This window comes from Periplaneta americana, chromosome 6, assembly GCF_040183065.1.
Source record: "Periplaneta americana isolate PAMFEO1 chromosome 6, P.americana_PAMFEO1_priV1, whole genome shotgun sequence".
In the NCBI taxonomy this organism is placed as follows: domain Eukaryota; kingdom Metazoa; phylum Arthropoda; class Insecta; order Blattodea; family Blattidae; genus Periplaneta; species Periplaneta americana.
This window is the reverse complement of record NC_091122.1, coordinates 5,633,208-5,647,725: the sequence shown is the minus strand read 5'-3', so window position 1 is coordinate 5,647,725 and position 14,518 is coordinate 5,633,208. Positions and strand designations below refer to the sequence as shown.

General features: G+C 31.2%; 1 protein-coding gene across 5 annotated transcripts in view; it reads left to right on the top strand.

Moving 5' to 3' along the window:
- Nucleotides 1-14,518, top strand: part of LOC138700916 (uncharacterized) — a 644,305-nt gene that overhangs the window by 365,388 nt on the left and 264,399 nt on the right. The window contains exon 1 of one of the 5 annotated variants that reach the window (XM_069827342.1): nucleotides 10,706-10,783. The exons of the other annotated variants lie outside the window; for them this stretch is intronic. The gene's annotated coding sequence lies outside the window, so the exon portion shown is untranslated. Of the gene's footprint in view, nucleotides 1-10,705; nucleotides 10,784-14,518 lie in introns of those variants that run through there. 5 annotated transcript variants of the gene reach the window in all.

The window sequence follows — 14,518 nt, the reverse complement described above, 5'->3', positions numbered from 1 at the left end:
CAGTAGATTTACTGGCATGTAAAAGAACTCCTGCGGGACAAAATTCCGGCACATCCGGCGACGCTGATATAACCTCTGCAGTTGCGAGCGTCGTTAAATAAAACATGACATATTATTATTAGTGTTATTATCATCATTATTATTACTACTGACATCATTATCTTTTCAATATTATTATTATTATTATTATTATTATCATCATTTATCATTATTATTGTTATTATTATTAGTGTCATTAATTATTATTATCAATTATCATTATTATTATTTGTGTTATTATCATCATTATTATTACTACTGACATTATTATCTTTTCATTATTATTATTACTATCATAATTATCATGATTATTATTGTTATTATTATAATTATTAGTGTTATTAATTATTATCAACTATTATTTTTATTAGTGTTATTATTATTACTACTGGCATCATTATGTTTATTATTATTATTATTATTATTATTATCATTAATCGTGATTATTATTATTTTTTCTATTATTATTATTATTATTATTATTATTATTATTATTATTATTGTTGTTGTTGAAAAAATTTTAAATAATGTTATTCCGTATCTGGTTACTTGAAAGCGAAATTTGGACGACAACGATCTGGGTAAGATTAAAATCTTTCCTAAGTTCTCTACGTGTAACTTTATATACTGGCATCATTATGTTTATTATTATTATTATTATTATTATTATTATTATTATTATTATTATTATTACTATCATTTATCGTGATGATGATGATGATGATGATTATTATTATTATTATTATTATTATTATTATTATTATTATTATTATTATTATTATTATTATTATTGAAAAAAAAATTAATAATGTTATTCCGTACCTGGTTACTTGAAAGCGAAATTTGGACGATAACGATGAGGATAAGATTATAATCTTTCCTAAGATCTCTACGTGTAACTTTGTATATTCTAAAAGGGATTGTATTTATAGAACTACCAGAATTAGAAACTGTCAATTATAAACTTAACTCAGTTAAAATTGTGTGTTATGGGAATTACCTGTATTCGAAAACTAAAAGGGCGTGTTATCCTGTAACAGCTATATTTAGCAACATAGTACCCAGTCAGCTCACATGGGTTTTCCAATAACGAGATCGTTTCCACACGCCAAGAAGAGTGAAGTGATGTACTCCAACTTGGAGACAAGATTTCTGAGCCTCACTGTTGGTTAGACTGCACGCCGCACACCGGTGCACGAACATTTGCCGTATGTTCACGGCGACATCGGTGAACACAGAAAGGAGGGCAATTTGTCCTCCGGAATAAATGGGTGTCTCTACGGACCATTTCTCTCACTCCCACTGAATTACACGTGTGATCAGAGCTCATCACAGCGTCCTTTGTTCACATGTGGCCTTGTTGCCAGAGTTTTGTTCCAAGAAGGTAACAAGTACTTGTGAAGGTGTTAGTTTTTCATTGTGTGAAATGTGGAGAGAAAGTATATTATTTTCCCGAAAATACAGAATTTTTGACACCGAAAAATCTGCTTGGTTATTCAGTTAGTCTGCCTGTCTACAACGATATTTCCTAAACCGGTAGTTCTCAAACTGTGGATCGCGACCGACTGGGGGGATTGCGAAATGATTTGCAAAATGAAATAAAAGTCTAACATCATTGTATAGAGCACATCTAGGTCAGAAAGCATGGGTAGACATAACGGCTCGGTTAGAAAAGCCAACGTACTATGGTAGGAACGATCATGATTTTAAAATCACATGTAGGAAACAGAAAACGGATCTAGTTAAATTCCCATTTTTAAATAGAACTATAAATGATTGGAATGACCTACCTGCAGCGGTCTTTGAGGGCTGTCCTTCCTTAAGGAGATTCAAGAATAACTTAAAAAGTTGTGTATAAAGTGCAAATTAAAATTAAGGTGACATTTAGCATTTATTTTTTTAAGGTGACATGTATTTATTTAGACTGACGAGTTTACTTCCTTGGTTTGAATTGTAAATTATTTAAAACTAGCGTGTAAGAGGGTCTTAGACTAGAAATGTTTAGCTTAAATGTATTCTGTTTATAAGTATGCATAAGGGTGTAATTATTTGACTTATTTGAACTGTTGTATCAGTGAAGCGAGGTGAGTCAGTGAAGTTATGGTTTTACAGTGCAGTGAATAGTTCCGATCAGTGATAATTTATAGCGTCAATGAAATGTGTTCTATAGTGTCAGTGAAATGTGCCCTAAAGTGTCAGTGAAATGCATCATAGTGCCACTACAGTGAGTGAGATGAGAGTAAAGTGAAAGACTATTGAAACTTATGTAGGGTCTATACATATGTAGGTTGTATTGTAAAATTAGGTTATTTTATGTTTTATTATTAATTGTAATTCTTGTGTTAATTTGTATTGTGTATTCTTAGTGTATTATGTATATAATTGTATTGTGTATTGTAAATTTGATTGTGTATTGTTTATGATTTTATTGTGTATTGTTTATGATTTTATTGTGTATTGTTTATGATTTTATTGTGTATTGTTTATCATTTTATTGTGTATTGTTAATATTGTATATACCACTGCCACCGGGTGCTTGCCCACTTGCAGTGTAAATAAATACATACATTAACGTACAGTATATGTAAACATTTACAAAAAAAATTGTTTTGTGTAATTTTGCTCTGTAAAATTTTTATACAATTGAGAATGGTGCCAGAAAGAGGACGAAGTGAACAGATCCCTTGAAATTATGTCTAAATTCTTTATAAAAATTATTTTGTTTATAATTTTGACATACAACCTGAAACATGATAGCTCATGCAGTTTTTAATATAGAGCCACAGTTTTTTCACTGTTTAATAGCTAAAACTATTCTTTAGTGCCTGACATAGAGCTATTTTTTATTTTTATTTACATTAATTAAATGTTACTATATATGTTAGAATTTATAAAACAGTTATATTACCGGTTGTTCTGTATGGTTGTGAAACTTGGACTCTCACTTTGAGAGAGGAACAGAGATTAAGGGTGTTTGAGAATAAGGTGCTTAGGAAAATATTTGGGGCTAAGAGGAATGAAGTTACAGGAGAAAGGAGAAAGTTACACAACACAGAACTGCACGCATTGTATTCTTCACCTGACATAATTAGGAACATTAAATCCAGACGTTTTAGATGGGCAGGGCATGTAGCACGTATGGGCGAATCCAGAAATGCATATAGAGTGTTAGTTGGGAGACCGGAGGGAAAAAGACATTTAGGGAGGCCGAGACGTAGATGGGAAGATATTAAAATGGATTTGAGGGAGGTGGGATATGATGGTAGGGACTGGATTAATCTTGCTCAGAATAGGGACCGATGGCGGGCTTATGTGATGGCGGCAATGAACCTCTGGGTTCCTTAAAAGCCATAATTAAGTAAGTATATATGTAACTTACATTAATATTTTATGTTGCATAAATCATGTAAAAATCCATTATTAATTATATTAATGTTATTTTACTCATTGTCAGGCACTGGGGGACATTTCAAGCTTCAAAATGACACCAATATCTTCTTGGTATCACCATATTTGACTGAGATATCATGGTTGAAAGAATTAAATATTCTAAAATTACTATTTACAGGAAATGAGCCACAAACTTTCCGAGCCTAGAAGACTCCATCATCATATGTCACCCCTTAAGCAGCTTCATGTTGGTCCAGTTTCAGCTTCTTTTTGGCTGTCAAATACCTCCGCCTTGTTTTAGCTTCAAGTGTTGAATGTTTTTTTTGGCATTTTTGTCCCTATTTCCATTGATGCAACAAATCCTGCGATGGTGTTTGTCCCAGGGTTTATGCCCATCCTCCTCAGAATTGTAATTTCTACTTTTGGACTCTTATTAAAATGACGTACAACATCACTCACACATAAATTTACAGTTTTATGACTAACAGTAAAAGATGATAAATTACTTCATTATGGAAAAAAAGTTTTTTCAATCTAATGATGATGCCCAGATATCTATGCATCTATTTCGGGACTAGAAAGAAGTTTATTTTACAAACAATGCTGGACGAGGGGATTGACTGCTACGAAGATCACTCCAAAAGTAATGCACTCCAAAAGCAAGTGACCGTGGCTGATGACGCAGCATTTTGGAAAATGGAACTTATCTGAAAAACCATAAGGCATACATCGAAAATTCTTATATCAAATTAAAGGGGAGAAAATTCTCTATTAAAATAGTTATATTTTGAAAATTATAATTTTTCATCATTTTTTGCGTTTTGTGGGTGTGTGTACATATACCTTAACATACATTTATTTTGTATTAAGGAAGATAAACAATGTATAACTAAAAATAAAAAAAGTTTCAGTAGTTATAAAGTAAATAAATAATGAGATCAATGTGTCTGTTTTCAGAAAGTAGCTTCTCAAATCTTGACTAAGCATTCGATACACACACAGTGATATCATTTTCAAGTTCGGAAGATTTCTCGTGTTTGTTTTAATGGCAGTTATATACGAGAAATTTATTTTGTATAAATGAGTGTATTTGTTTCGAAAGGGCATTATTTACCAACTTGGTTTCAGCAAGACTGTGTAACACAAAATACTTCAGCCATCTTTATGATGGAAATGCGAAATTTGTTTGGGAGTCATGTCATATCGAGAAATGGAGACATTCCCTGGCCTGCACGATCCCCGGATTTCAGTACATGTGATTTCTTTTTTTTTATGTGGTATCTAAAAAGTAATGTATGTACAAATAAACGGCGAAATATTTAACAACTGAAGACAGTAATTCGAGAAGAAATTGGAAACATGATAGTGGAAATGTTGCAAAGTGTAATGAGAAATTTCAAAGAGCGATTACAAAAATGTAGGCGTATGCACGTTGGTGGGAGGTATTTGAAGGATGTCATTTTCAAGAAGTAGTGGTTACATGCAATTGGCATGCTATCTATATCTTTATATATAATTTGAACTGGTAATGGAAATTACGGGAAAACGGCTGAACGGATTTTAATGAATGACCCGTCATTTTGAAGCTTGGCATCCGAGGATTTTCACAAAAATAATAACTTTCAGCGAAGCGTTAGTTTTCCTACATAGTTTTCCTTTTTCAAAATCCATCTTTCGTCAGTTTTGATAACTAATTACATTCAGTACAAAACAAAACACACACTACAATAAACAATAGGCTATTTCGCGAAGACCATGACCTGCAGGATTGCTGACATATTTAGAGCTCAAATTCAATTGGTTATTAAAAACTTCAAGACTCACTAAAAATAATTTACAGGTCTGATTTTGCGGTGTGTAATTTTCTGAGTACAGTTGTGTATTGGATATTAAAATCTACAAAACGTGAGGTGGTTTGATGACATTATTACCATTAGAAATTAAATATTATTATAGTTAATGCCATGATGCGACTATTTTTCATTGATTATACGTATTAATGCTATATTGATGACATTAAAGTGAAACTTTTGGGATAGGTTCAAGAAAACGTATTTGGAATAAAAATAAATATTCAGAGGGAGTATGTTTCATTATTATGGAAGCAATTGACTTTCAAAATGTCATTGAAAATAAATGTGAAACATTTTTATTTTTGAATGTCTAATAAACCTAGTTTGCAGCATTTGCTGCACAAGCCACTAATAGTCTATATTTTCATGTAATAAAAGTTAAATTAATACAATATCTAAAGTTTTATTTTACTTAGAATAAAAAATGAAAATTAAATTACAAAATTACTTGACCTAAGTCACATTTGTAACAAAATGACGGCAAAGTTACGAAATAATTTCAAAACTCTCAGCTTTTTGGCAGTGTTACAAAGAAATCTCTCCACTGTTATTGATATGTGATGAACCATGAAATCTTCCTGGCATCACTAATGTAAGCAACTGTGAGAGAAACGCTGAGAAACATGAGGGAACCCTTAAAAGAAAGAGAAAAACATTAAAGTCGCTAAATGTTGTTGTGTATGCATGTTTAACATAAACTGCAATGTTTAACTATTAGACGGAGGTTTTGTACAGTTATTAATGTAATATTCGAACCTGCAGGGTCCACTAGATGGGGCAGATGGCACGCAAAAGATTTGTTAAAAAAAGTTTTTCTACTCGTAATATCCGGCGTCATATTGTTCAACTGAAAAGAAAGACAATTAAATTGGAATTAATTTAGTTGTCTACGAACAGCAACAAAACTTAATGTTATCTTAGAGAGGTAAATAAGAGACCTGTAATACCGACGGAACGTTTGCTCGGGTCTGAACTTTCGTTCAGCGGATTATGTTGCCTTCTCTTGTCTTTTTACGCTATTTATGCATGTTGCACACATTCGACGTGGGATTGCCGTGTAATCTACGGGCTATGGTTGCCAGGACAACGCCTAGTTTGTTGCCAGCTCTTAATTTCTTACAAAGGTAGGGAAGCTCTTCAGATGTCGGCAAACATTCCAACTCGCCGCAGGTCGCTGTATTTGCACAGCGTGTTGGCTCAGGGTCCACTTTGAAGCCGTCTGCTACAGCGGCGGCCCTGCCTCTCTGATTCCACAATAACATCATTGCAGCATATCTACAATATCATTATTATTGCCGGTACAGTATATCTACATTATCATCATTATTACACTATATCTACATTATGATCATTATTACACTATATCTAGATTATGATCATTATTACACTATATCTAGATTATGATCATTATCACTGTGTATCTAAATTATCATCATTATTACAGTATATCTACATTATCATTATTATTACAATATATCTACATTATCATCATTATTACACTATCTAGATTATGATCATTATCACTGTGTATCTAAATTATCATCATTATTACAGTATATCTACATTATCATCATTATTACAGTATATCTACATTAGCATCATTATTACACTATATCTAGATTATGATCATTATCACTGCGTATCTAAATTATCATCATTATTACAGTATATCTACATTATCATTATTATTACAGTATATCTACATTATCATCATTATTACACTATATCTAGATTATGATCATTATCACTGTGTATCTAAATTATCATCATTATTACAGTATATCTACATTATCATTATTATTACAGTATATCTACATTATCATCATTATTACACTATATCTACATTATCATTATTATTACAGTATATCTACATTATCATTATTATTACAGTATATCTACATTATCATCATTATTACACTATATCTAGATTATGATCATTATCACTGTGTATCTAAATTATCATCATTATTACAGTATATCTACATTATCATTATTATTACAGTATATCTACATTATCATTATTATTACAGTATATCTACATTATCATCATTATTACACTATATCTAGATTATGATCATTATCACTGTGTATCTAAATTATCATCATTATTACAGTATATCTACATTATCATTATTATTACAATATATCTACATTATCATCATTATTACACTATCTAGATTATGATCATTATCACTGTGTATCTAAATTATCATCATTATTACAGTATATCTACATTATCATTATTATTACAGTATATCTACATTATCATCATTATTACACTATATCTAGATTATGATCATTATCACTGTGTATCTAAATTATCATCATTATTACAGTATATCTACATTAGCATCATTATTACAGTATATCTACATTATTATTATTATTACAGTATATCTACATTATCATCATTATTACAGCATATCTACGTTATCATCATTATTAACTATACCTAGATTATGATCATTATCACTGTGTATCTAAATTATCATTATTACAGCATATCTACATTATCATCATTATTACGGCATATCTACATTATCATCATTATTACAGTATATCTACATTATCATCATTATTACAGTATATCTACATTGTCATTATTATTACAGTATATCTACATTATCATCATTATTACAGAATATCTACATTATCATCATTATTACAGCATATCTACGTTATCATCATTATTACAGCATATCTACGTTATCATCATTATTAACTATACCTAGATTATGATCATTATCACTGTGTATCTAAATTATCATTATTACAGCATATCTACATTATCATCATTATTACGGCATATCTACATTATCATCATTATTACAGTATATCTACATTACCATTATTATTACAGTATATCTACATTACCATTATTATTACAGTATATCTACATTATCATCATTATTACAGAATATCTACATTATCATCATTATTACAGCATATCTACGTTATCATCATTATTAACTATACCTAGATTATGATCATTATCACTGTGTATCTAAATTATCATTATTACAGCATATCTACATTATCATCATTATTACGGCATATCTACATTATCATCATTATTACAGTATATCTACATTATCATCATTATTACAGTATATCTACATTGTCATTATTATTACAGTATATCTACATTATCATCATTATTACAGAATATCTACATTATCATCATTATTACAGTATATCTACATTACCATTATTATTACAGTATATCTACATTGTCATTATTATTACAGTATATCTACATTATCATCATTATTACAGAATATCTACATTATCATCATTATTACAGTATATCTACATTGTCATTATTATTACAGTATATCTACATTATCATCATTATTACAGTATATCTACATTATCATCATTATTACAGTATATCTACATTGTCATTATTATTACAGTATATCTACATTATCATCATTATTACAGTATATCTACATTACCATTATTATTACAGTATATCTACATTGTCATTATTATTACAGTATATCTACATTATCATCATTATTACAGAATATCTACATTATCATCATTATTACAGTATATCTACATTGTCATTATTATTACAGTATATCTACATTATCATCATTATTACAGTATATCTACATTATCATCATTATTACAGTATATCTACATTGTCATTATTATTACAGTATATCTACATTATCATCATTATTACAGAATATCTACATTATCATCATTATTACAGTATATCTGCATTACCATTATTATTACAGTATATCTACATTATCATCATTATTACAGTATATCTAGATTATGATCATTATCACTGTGTATCTAAATTATCATCATTATTATTAAGTATAGTATATTTACATCATTATTATTACAATATATATCTACATTAATATCATTATTACAGCATATCTACATTATCATCATTATTACAGTATATCTACATTATTATTATTATTATTATTATTATTATTATTATTATTATTATTATTAATAAGTATAGTGTATTTATATAATTATTACAGTATATTTACATTATCATTATTATTATTATTGTCACTTATCAATATTATACTTTTCGTATTTTTTCTTAGATGTCCCAGCTCCCCTTTGTTACATCGTAGCAGATATTTATATCTTGTCGCCAGCCATCCTGTTCAGACTATTGTCATAACTTCACGTACGTTATCTGGGTCACATGTCAGGACTCCCTGATACGCAGTTATCACAACTCTTGTCCTTTGTCAGCAGAAATATAATACGATACCAAACTCGGATTTAATTATTTCCATAAACCTTGTTCTCCAATTTCTGTTACAGCGGATTCGCTGCTTTGATTCAAACAGAACACAGTGAAAACGCAATTTTTTATATTTAAATCGAATGAAAAAAAAAGTTCTAATTTAGCGTGTGGAGCGTAGAATGCTTTCTGCTGCAGCGAGTCGCTTCCAGCATTAGTTTCTGTGTTGTACAGCCCGCTCGCTACTAACTGGTCATAAAGTTTCCCTCCAAGCTCTGATCGTTCTGGAAACCGTTAAATATAACACAGAAACTGGTAGGGATGCTGGCCGGTGTGTATTCCAGCCGGACGTAAATAATGTGCGACCACGTGGTGGGCTGGACACCCCTACACACGGTCACACCAACACAGAGAATGACAGATGCCCCCTACCGATGGCATTCCTTTTGTTCGCAATTCCCTGTGTGGTTATAACATAATTTTTTTGCTTTTGTTGTTGCCAGGATACAAAACAGTCTTCATAATACTAAAACTGACATAAGCGAATCGCTGTTAAGTTTATTTTATGTGCATTATTAATTACAATTGAACCTTAGAGTCTGTCTTGTTATGTGGCGTTAACACAATCTATGTTAACTATATGTGGTTGCTAGGATACGAAATCGTGATAATACTAAAACTGACAAAGCAAATCGCTGTTAAGTTCATTTTATGTGCATTATTAATTACAATTGAATCTTAGAGTCAGTCTTGTTATGTGGCGTTAACACAATCTATGTTAACTATATGTGGTTGCTAGGATACGAAATCGTGATAATACTAAAACTGACAAAAGCAAATCGCTGTTAAGTTCATTTTATGTGCATTATTAATTACAATTGAACTTTAGAGTCAGTCTTGTTATGTGGCGTTAACACAATCTATGTTAACTATACGTGGTTGCTAGGATACGAAATCGTGATAATACTAAAACTGACATAAGCGAATAGGTTATGAATTCTTTTCATGTGTATTATGAAACTTTTAGAGCGTCCCTTTTCTGTACTGCTTTGATGCAGTCTACTAGAAGGGGCGAGGTTTATCGTCTGCAGGGTGCGAGTTCCGTAGCGCCGGCGCCCTGGGGTCGCTCTCCGGGGTTGCCGGGGTAACGCGCTCGAACCGAGATGCGCCTGCGTCGCGGGTTCGAGTCCCGGAGCGCGTCACTGCTGGTCGCAACTTTAGTGCGAGTCCACTCATCGAGCACGCCAGATCGCAGCTGCGTCTCTCTCAGGTACGGCCGCTACTTCTGTGTCGTGCACGCAGTAAGTGTTAGCTGTAAGGTACAGCCTCTGTCCACAGCTTCCTCCACTCTATTCATAAATATAGAGTTCTAGAATGATAACAGTCAGGGACTAACACGTTACACACATCTACGCTCTTGCTTTTCTTTATAGAAATTGTTGGGATTTTATTTTCTATTGTATGTTTTCTAGAGGAGGTGTGCAAGTCTTTTTGATACCCCTGTCTTTTCCTCTAAGTATGTTTTGAAATACGGAATTTTTTATGCTTAGTTTTGCATGTTTTTAACTTTTAGATTTCGTCATGCCGATGTGTTTTTTCCTAAAAAAATTGTAATTACATTAGAACCCTGATTATCCGTCACCCTATTAACCGATTGGTAGATTAACCGTCTGTATTTCTCTCGCATTATTTGCTGCAGAAATATATGAAGTACTGTACTTTGTATTAGCACATTATTTTTTTTCTAGAGAGCATTATTACCAGGGAAAGGAAATTCATGGCCTAAAAAAGTTAAGAATATGTATGCATTTATGCCGTAAAAATAGATAAATACGCTACAAAATATGCATTATCATTATCATTATGTTTTGAAATACGGCATTTTTTAAGCTTAGTTTTGCATGTTTTTAACTTTTAGATTCGTCATACTGACATGTTTTTTCCTAAAAAGAAATTGTAAGCACATTATAACCCCGATTATCCGTCACCCTGTTAACCAATTGGTGAATTAACCGTCTGTCTTTCTCTCGCGTTTTTTTTTTGCTGCAGAAATATATGTATGTATGTATTTATTCACACTGCAGTGGGTATATACCCGGTGGCAGTGGTAACTAATTACACTCAATAATGACAATAATAAATTTATTAATTAAAAATACAATTAATAATAATAGTAATAATTATAATTAATACTAACAATAATTAATAATAGTAATAATAATAATAATAACAACAACAACAGGGAATATACTAAATTAAATGAAACGATCACTTAAAATAACATTTGAAAAAAATCTAATTTGTATCTTAAAACTAAGATCGAACTAAAACCCACGACTATGATATGTTCATATCTGCACAAGTACCTTTCATATTACACTCATTTCGCTGTCAACTCACTCACTGCAATGGAACTACGACACATTTCACTGATTCTATCCTGATTTCACTAACACTTCAAAAACATTTCACTGTTCAAATACTATGCACTGCCACTATAAACTATAAAGCTTCACTGACAGGAACACGTTTCACTTACAGAGCACACTTCGCTGACACGACATACTTCTTCACTGATACAACACACTTCACTGACACAACATAGTTCTTCACTGATACAACACTTCAATAACAACATATCATTTACACCCTTTAAATACTGTGTATAATTACCGTCTATTAGTAAGGTCCTTAAGCCTATTTTTAAATACATTTTTGGTTGTTGGTAAAGCCTTTAGTAAGTCTGCAGGTAAAGCTTTCCAGTCCCTGATAGTACGATTGAGAAAAGAAAACTTTCCAGTGTCCGTCCTCTGCCTTCTTTCCCTCAATTTATATGAGTGGTCGTTCCTTGAACAGTAATTTGGCGGTTGCAACCTATTTTTTATTTCTCTCCAGGCAGGCTCACCTCTGTATGTTTTGAACAGTGCGCATAATCGAATTCGCGTTCTCCTGTCCGTGAGTGTGTCCCATTTTAATGGTGAATTATTACGTCAACACTTTAGAGCCCGTTTTTGAATCTTTTCCAGTGTCTTAATATGTTCTAATCTGTAAGGATCCCAACATGCAGCACCATATTCCATTACTGGACGTACTAGTGATTTATATGCAATCTCTTTGGATTTATCGGAACCTTTTCTAAGTACCCTCATCACAAAGTGTAACGCTCTCCATGCTTTTCCCGCTGTGTCTGTAACGTGTTCCCCCCATGAAGTACAGTATGTTATATTATCACGTTATTATTTTCCACAGAGTGTTATTTCTAGAGTCCTGCATTTGGTTACTTTGAGTATAAGTTAGATGCACATTGATCATACTAGCTTTGCTTTTATAGAAGGCCTTCGTTTCATGCGTTTACATCTGCTTATTGTTATAAGGCAGTACAGATACTGAACAATGAGAATGCTACTTACATACAAAATATACTGTCATGTGTATTTAATAACAAACAAAATATTTATTTAAAGGGAGAGGATGGTATTTCTTAAAACTTTTTTCCTATTTGGTGTAAAATATTAATTTTTTGTATGTAGAGAGCTCATAGCTGTGGCAACTCAACCAGATATAAATATTTTGAAAAAAATTATTTGGGGGCCCAAATTTGAAAAAATAAAATATATATATACCTAATGCAGGATTGTACTAAAACCGATATATCTAAACCGTTTTTAAAGATAGATTCAAACAGTTTTTTGCAGTGTACTTGTAAAAGCATGTTCTACAAACTGTCTGTAACAAAAAATTGATATTGCTCCCTACATTTGTAAAATAAATAATTAAAATTTAATAACAGTTTTCTGATTTCCTTTCTTGCAAACAAACGGACGTATTTTTAAAATGAAATCAACTAACAAAATTCTGTTACAGAGAAACGTTTCCTAATAGTCTAAAGAATGTGTGTTCTAAATTGCATGCATGTATCTTTAATAGTTCAGAAATTATATCCATTTTTGCCTGGAAATGTAGCAAAAAAATGAAGTTACTGGAAACCGATAAAAGCGGGCGTGTGATTTAAAAATCCATAGCGCAGGAAGTTTAAAAATGACGTCTCAGCATCCGATAAGGGCACAAATACCCCACAAAATGTTATGCAATGCATTCCACACATATCAAAGAGTATTTTAAAGAAAAAAACTTTATTTTGAAAATTTAATTTACCGGAAACAACAATAAAAGTGGGCGAGTGATTTAAAAATCCATACCGCAGGAAGTTTACAAATAGCGACTCAACATCCGATAAGGGCACAAATACCCACAAAATGTTATGCTATGCATTCCACATATATCAGAGTATTTTTAATATATATTTTTTTCTAAATTTACTAATTTTTCACCAAAAAAAATACCATCCTCTCCCCTTAAAGCCATCTTATGGACAGCAGATTATTCTCGCAATAAGTAAACCTCATCTAAATTCCAGATAGGCCTACTTTCTTGTTTAACAATACATTTTTCACGCAAAACAGTAAAAGCCAATTTTCATCTATTTACAGAGTTTTGAATATTTAAATTGCATTTCTTTAAATAAGTAGATATATTTTATCAAAGCGAAATGAGTTTGGAAGTAAATAATATTAATTTATTGTAAGGATTGAAATTTGAATATTCACAATTAAAAATGAGTTAATATTGAAATATTTATAATATATTTCGGCTGTGATATTTGAACTTCTCTTCATTTAGAAATGTTTGTACGTTGTGTCTGTGTCCATGTGTTACCGTCTCTAATGCCAAATTACGGAAATTAATTATGAATATGCCTACATGTTTTACACGTGAACGTTGTAACTGGACGTAGCTTATACATTTATTTTTTTTATTTATTTATTCATTTGTCGATGAACATAACAGGCAAAGCCCAATTACAATGTCCACGACTAACAAAGTAATTGATAAAACATAAACAAAGAAAACGAACATACCCTTATTAAAAACTGAAAAATAATAGAAAAAGGGGGAAAAAAAAGAGAAATTGAAATAAGGTGTGAAAGTAGCTTCAAATTAACTA